Here is a 7808-nt window from a genome sequence, read left to right on the forward strand (position 1 = left end):
TTAAAAGAACATTATATCAAGTTGGTATTCTAAAGTTGTATGGTAATTTTAGGCTTAAAAGAACAACATGTTGGAGATTTATTTATATCATTTGTGTTCTATAACTAGACTTGTTATCAATAAGATATGTAAAGTTCTATGTTACTTTTTACACTGAGATACAATTTAAATGTATTTTTAAGTTAATGAGAGCCTAATCTATATAAAGATTAATATTGCAAAACACAAAAGTACTTTGCTACTTTTCTACAAAAGGTTAAAAGCTTTCAGCCTTTCTTTAATTCATGTTTTAGATGTGATATTATATTGTATTAGCTAATATTCATGTGAACTTGAGCAACAATTTATGTAGGCTTTGTAAAATGATGTTTAAAAAGCAAAGATCAGCTTCAGAACTATAGCACTTTACTTAAAATGTATGAAGAGCCCCTCCTTACCTGAGATAAGGCCTGTGTCCCATCTCACTACATGTGAGAATGACTACGAAAGAAGTAGGCCAGATTTCAGTACATTTAAAGTTGTGTCCAAAAGTTGGTTTTTGTCAAGATTACTAGGATCTCAAACAGGGGATATGATGTATAACTCTGCCAAAGTTCACGGTAGCTATTACACGAACTAAATATGTTTTTACTCTTGTTAATTTTATTTTGTAGTTTTCTTATAAATGGCCTAAAGAGTGCCCATTAATGTTTTGCAGAGATACTGGCTTAAGAACTCACAACTTGGGTTAATTTAACATAATAAGTTATCACCTACAGGATAGAGAGATAGTCATTAAAACTCAGTACTCTTAATATAAGGCTGTTGAAATTGATTTGCTGTATGTTGAAGATTAAGATTTAAAATTAAAGTTAAATTAAAAGGGCCAAGAAAACCAATGTTTGGCTCTTGCCCTCTGAGTCAGTCTGAATCCAGGGAACAGGGGACTTCTCCAAAGAGCTTTGCAACTCTGGGCCACATAACCTCCCGATCAGGGAGATTAATGAGACCACTGGAGAACAGAAAGCCAATCAGTGCATTTGCTATGAAGAGGAGGGTCATCAGAGAAGGGAGACATCCCTGATGCTTCCAAGGGAGGCCACATGGTCAAGCAAGAGCTGGACCCATCCTAGTGCAAATGGCACTAGCGGAACTGAGAAGCTGCTGTAAAGTTCCCCCAGGACTCCCAGGGAAACTCGGCTGACTGTTAACAATAGACAGAAACAAAAGTCAGTTTGACTTGCTTCATCTTAAACACTTAGAAAAGACAGTTGAAACCAAAATATAGATATTCCTGGGCATTTTAAATAATAATAATAACTTAAGGTATACACCTTATGTTAGCCCCCAAGAATAAGTAAGACTGGAGGCTACAGAAGAGATTCTTAGGCAGGAACGCCTGATAACTATCAAAAGAGACTATCAAGAGGAACTGACAGAGTAGTTTTTAGTTTGAGGCCTACAGATATTCCTAACCTACACAGGGAGGCTTGGTGTTTGCTAGTATGGTTATCCAGCCCTGAGTCACAGAATTAAAGGCAGCACCAGGGCCAGCAGCGTGCATGGAGCAGAACAGAGTGTGAGCCAGAGAAAGAGGAAGGCCCAGGGCCCAAGGTTGTTTCAAGTGCAGGCCCAGGTGACCGGGACTCTCCCGCCAGGCCCCACTCACCGTTCCCTCCTCCCGGTAGTGCCCAGCTGGGGAAGGGGCCTTGCAGGACCTTCCAGGTGCAAACCCCTGTGTGGCTCCCTGGCCTTCTTTCTCCCTTCAGGCAGTCCCAAGTGGGCCAACCCCAGAACAGGGGCGAGGCTCAGGCAGTCTGCCTCCTGGAGCTCCAACCACAGCCCTGTTCCAGGAGGTCTCCCGGTCCAGGAAGCCCTGCTGCTACAGTCAAGTGACGCAGTCCCCTCCCAAGGAACGCCTACACACCCCTCTCTGTAGGATAAGCCTGTGTCCTGCTGCTGTCTCCAGGCCACCAAGCCTCCCAGGAAGCTGCCCGCAGCCTCCTCTACCTCTCTCCAGGGCTGTGGCACCTGACAGTCAGAGGAGCATCAGATTTCAGGACTTCCACCATTTTAATCAAATGCATATGCTAGTATCTATGACAACAGTCACTCCGTGAGAAACTGTTTTACACCTGAGATCCCAGGATCTGTATTTCACACAAAGTGTGATGACATTCCCAAACTAGACTCTCAACATAAATGTATCACATCAGAATAAAATGTACGGGAGGGCAGAGCAGCAATGGGGCCAAGGAGGAGAGACAGACAGCGCGAGGCCTAGAGAGGAGCTTGGCTACAAGGCTTGGGATGAACGATGACAGTTTCCGATCATGACACCACATATTCACTGAGGCAGGGTAAGATATCTTTATTTAAAAATGTAAATATTGGAAATGGGGTTGTGGCTCAATGGTAAAGGACTTGTCTCACATGCATGGGGCATGGGGCATGGGGTTCAATTCTCAGCACCACATAAATAAATAAAAATAAAAGTAATGTACCCATTTAGAACTAAAAAAAAAAAGTCTTTGAAATCACAAATATTTGCAAATGCCATAAGCAATATCCTTTGTTTTTGTTTGAATTTATGATGAAAAATTTTAGATCTCTACTTTAAAATATTAAAAGGTATACACCATTTTTCAAAAAGCTTTCAGGGGGATGGGCATAGTGTTGCACACCTATACCAGGACCTTGGGAGGCTGAGGCAGGAGAATTGCAAGTTCAAGACCAGCCTCAGTAACCTAGCAAGACCCTGTCTCAAAATAAAAAATAAAAAGGACTGGGGATAAAGCTCAATAATAGAGTACCCCTGGATCCAAAAACCGGTACTGCAAAACTAAATAAATAAATACGAATTTAAAAATTAAAAAAAAAAAACAAACCTAGAAGGCATCCCAGCCCTGTTGTTTCTTATATCCCCAGCCTCCTCTTCCACCCTCCTGCTGGGTTAGAATTTTCCAGCCCTTTCTAGGGGTGTGCGTGTGTGAATGTTACAAAGTAAAAGGTGTAAATGAGCCCAACTATCATATTCAGGAAAATGTTTCTTGAAATCAATCAAACTGAATTGAAAATGCTCAGTTTACAATGAAGAAAATATAGATGATAGAGAAGCTTCTTTCCTTCTCTGTCTTTCTGTAAATCTGCTGTGCTAGTGGCTCATGGGTGGTCTTCACACCAAAGAGCATGGTCCTAGCTTTATCCCCTCCACTCCTCCACTTTTTCTGACCAGCAAGTTCTGCCACGATTCAGCATCCTGCTAGTCCAAGTGTGTTCTGAGGACCCGTAACGTGGGTGCCCCTGGACACTTGTGGGGAAGAAGAGCAATCAGGCCCAACTTCAGGCTTCTGAAGCCAAGCAGGTGTTTCAGGCACCCAGGTAAAGGCAGCACACCTGGAGGTGGAGGAACCCTGGGCGGAGGCTCCCACCTGCCTGGTGTTTCTGTGTTGTTATGCTCCAGAAAGTTTTAGAAAAGGGATAATGGATGTTTTTAAGGTTGGATTTATTATTATACTATAAAATTTCAGATCTTAATAAAAGTATGCCATGAGAGGACAAATAGCTTATTCAAGGTGGTGGCAGAACAGAGCTAAACTGGAAACTCTGCTCTTTGTTCAGAAAGAAGTTAACACATTTGTTTACATAATTATAATCATTGGCATTTGTTACCTTTCTATTGCTGTAACAAAATGCCTGAGAAAATCAACCTAGAGAAGAGATTTGCTTTGGTTCCCAGTATGGAAGGCTCCAGGCTGTGGTCACTTGGCTCCTGCCGCTGGGCCTGTCATGAGGCTGCTTACTGTGGAGGAGGAAGGCTGCTCCCCTCAGGGCAGCCAGGAAGCAGGAGAAGGAGGGCTCAAGTCCCAACATTCTCTTCAAGGGCATGCCCCCAGGGACCTTCCTTCCTTCCGCCAGGCCCCATGTACTAAAGGTTCTGCCACCCCCCAGTGCCATCAGATGGGACGAAGTCCTTAGCATACGAGCCTTGGGTGACACTTAAGATCAAACCATAATGATATCTAGCAATATTTCAATATTGATCACCCCCATGCCCAGTGTGTGGAAGCCATCTGCAAAGCCCACCAGCATGAAAGCAAAGGGTCTTCTTGGCATTAATACTTGGGTGGCAGCCTCGTATTTCTGATCAGAGCGACTGGTAAATATTTACTGCCAATTGATTTGTGGGGATGTGATAAAGCAAGACCATCATTCTGAGTAAGGATCCCTGAGTTACTTAGGAAAAAAAAAAACACAGGTCATATGAGAAAGGTTAATGACATCTCAACATGGCCCTTTTGGCAAGGGGAAGTCACATAAGACCAACAGTTCTCAACTATTCCGTTCTCTGTTAGCTGATAGCAATCATACCATTTGGGCCAGAAATGGGCCACATATATAATGGCAGTCTCCTAAAATGATCCTGCCTAGTGATAGCTGAGCCATTTCAGCTTGTGTAAGTGACAAAGTCGCCCTATGATACAAGTCCCATTAAGTGACACGTGACGGTATATGTGAAATAGATTTCCCCACGCCGCTGGATCCTCCCAGGGAGGAGTGCGGGATGGGAGTAGGCGGTGTTGGGTCCCCACAGTCACACGCGGAGTGTAACCCCAGAGGCAGAGTCTGAGGAGGCCTCTGGGGATGACTGGGCCTCACAAGTGGGCTCAGTGCCTTATAAGGGGGCCTGGGAGCTTCTTCACTCCCGCCACTTGAGGACACAGCAAGAAGACACTGTCCACAAAGCAGGCACCAGAGCTGCAGCACCGGGTCTGCCTCTCCGACTCCAGGACTTGACACCAGGTCTGTGTTGCTCATCATTCTCCAGCCCACAGGCCTCACGGCAGCTGGGGTGGAAGAGGCAGCAGGGAAGCAGGAGGGATGGTGGGAGTGAGAAAGGGGAGGGGTAGGAGGGTCTCCAGAAACAACAATAACCACCCCAGGCTAGACTGCATGTGCACCAGAGAGCCCTGCCCGTGTTCAGAGAGGAGGGCGGGAGGTTTTAAACTGCCCTTTGTCTTAGCTAAAACCATCCCTCGTGGGCTGGGGTTGTGGCTAGCACATGCGAGGCCCTGGGTTCCATCCTCAGCACCACATAAAAATAAATAAAATAAAAGTACTGTGTCCAACTACAACTAAAAAATAAATATTAAAAACAAAAAACAAAAAACAACCATCCCTTGTTACAGGACCTGGCCATGGAGACACCTGGACAGTACAGGCTTTTGATCCCCTCCCTTCATGAGCCCCAGGACACCTCTACCCATCACTGTAAGCCGCATGATGGTGGGGCCCAGGCTGCCTGTCTACTGAACTAGTCTGGGCTCGGCACACACAGAAACTACCAAACCCCAGTGAGTGCACTAACGGACGAACGAGCCAGGGCTTGGTGGACTCCTCTCTGGTCTGCCAGCCATCGAATGTCTATTGCTAGTTCTTTATGACATTAAATTTAAAAAACAGAGGCTCTAAAATATTTAGGGGAGACCTACTCCTGGGGATCAGAAGTGACTGGTGAATCAACACTAAGGAATACGCAGTTCAGAAACATCACAGTCGAGTCAGAAAAGGTTCATCTTGTAGCTTGGAGAGGGGGTTGACATGTTCTCTCTTTTAAAAAGGCTTATTGAGATCTCACTTACGTATAATAAAGTACACTCCTTTAAGGTATACACTGCGGTGGTTTTTAGATGTTACAGACTTGGGCAATTATCACCATAACCTAACTTTAAAATGTCTTCACTAAGCACCAAAGAAACGTCACACCATGATCAGTCACTCTCCATTCCCCTGTCTGCATACCACCCCTTCCCCAGCCCAGTGCCACTGCTAACCCACTTTTGGCCTTACACAGGTGTGTTTTCAGGACATTTCACATCAATGATCATATGATATGCGCTGTTCCTCCCGGGCTCCTTTCAATAAGCATCATGTGTTTGAGAGTCCTCCCTGTTGTGGCATGTAGATGGCCACAACATGGTACTTAAAATATGTGGTCATCTCAGTCTTCCCCTATGAATCCCACCTCCAGCTTGTTTATATCACTTTGACACATTTTAAATCTTACAGCTAATTTCCATATTTTCATCTGTAATTGTCATCTATTTTATCATAATTTAGTTTCTTCTAATCAGAAGTATATTGGTACTTCAGTCCTTTTCACTGCTAACTAGCATTCCATCGCACAGTGATAGTACATTTTTTCTATTTATTCTCCAGTTGAAGGACATTTAGTTTTAGTTTGCACTTCGTGACTACCACGAATAACATCCCCATGAACATGCCCTACACGTTTTTATGTGAACGTGTTTTCGTCTCCCCTGGGTAGATATGTGGAGGTGGATCTGCTGGGCCATATGTCTAACACTACGTTAGCTACTTAACTCTAAGCTGAACACTTGGAGGAACTGCCAACCTGTCTTCCCAAGTGGTGGCACCGTCTCACATCCCCACCTCCTCCTCCTCCTCCGTGCTCGTCACACTGCGATGGTTATCACAGCCAACTAGTGTGTGAGGGTTGGTTCCTTAGTCCAGATCCGCCACTGGACTCTGCCCTTCACATGGCCTAGTGGATTCATGGTCAAAACCACAAACCTTCAGTACCTACAGAGTTGCTAGCAACAAAAGGTTCGTCAATGTCCGACTACATGGTCCATGCAAGTACCAAGAGGTGAAAACATTTCCTTTTAACTCTGTATCTGTGTTGTCCTAGTTCACCCTTCTGCTTTAGGTAGAATATCAGAGTGAATCCTGCTGTGAACAAATTCATGTGTGAAGCCCTGACCTCCTGGTGATGGTATTTGGAGGCCGGGCCTGTGGGAGGGAAAAGGTTTAGATGAGGTCATGTCTGTGGCACCACGTGAAGGGATTAACGCTCCTATAAGAAGAGACCAGACTCTTTCTCTGTCATGGGAGGATGGAGAGAAGGCTGCCATCTGCAAGCCAGGTAAAAGACCTTCAGCAAGAATCACATTTGCTGGCAATATTGGACTTCCAGCCTCCAAAGTTGTGGGAAAGAAATGTCTGTTGTTTAAGCCATGCAGTCTAGGTTATTTTGTTACAGCGGTGCAAGCTGACTAATACACATCCTCATCTTGAAGGAATTGTTATTTCTGATTAAGAGGAGACTAAATTAAGATAAAATAGATAACAATTACAGATGAAAATATGGAAATTAGCTTTTGGATTTAAAATGTGTCAAAGTGATATAAACAAGCTGGAGGTGGGATTCATAGGGGAAGACTGAGATAACCACATATTTGAATATTTTCTGGTTGGACCTCTGCTTCCTTTGGGCCTGTTTTTTGGGGGTCTGCAAATCTGTTTCAGTCAATATTTTTTTTTTGCGGGGTGGGGGGGTTACTGGGGATTGAACCCAAGTGTGCTTTATGACTGAATTACATCCCCAGCCCTTTTTATTTTTTATTTTGTGACAGGGTCTGGCTGAGTTGTTGGATGTAGTCAGTTTTTCATTGCTGTGACCAAATGACCAGACAAAAACAACTTAGAGGAGGAAAAGTTTGTTTTGGCTCATGTTTTCAGAGGCTCAGCCCATGCATGGTTCGCTGACTCCATAGCTCTAGGCCTGAGAAGAAGCAGAAGTCACGGTGGAGGGGTGTGGCAGAGGGAAACAGCTCAGGCCGGGTGCCAGGAAGCAGAGAGGCTCTACTCACCAGGGTCAAACATAATCCCTCCCCCAGGGACCCGCCTCCTCCAGCCACACCCTACCTGCCTACAGTTTCCTCCCAGTTATATATATATATATATATATATATATATATATATATAGTATACGATGGATCACTGCATCATGCTCATCTAAGCATCTC

Source organism: Marmota marmota, unplaced genomic scaffold (assembly GCF_001458135.2).
Source record: "Marmota marmota marmota unplaced genomic scaffold, marMar, whole genome shotgun sequence".
NCBI lineage: Eukaryota > Metazoa > Chordata > Mammalia > Rodentia > Sciuridae > Marmota > Marmota marmota.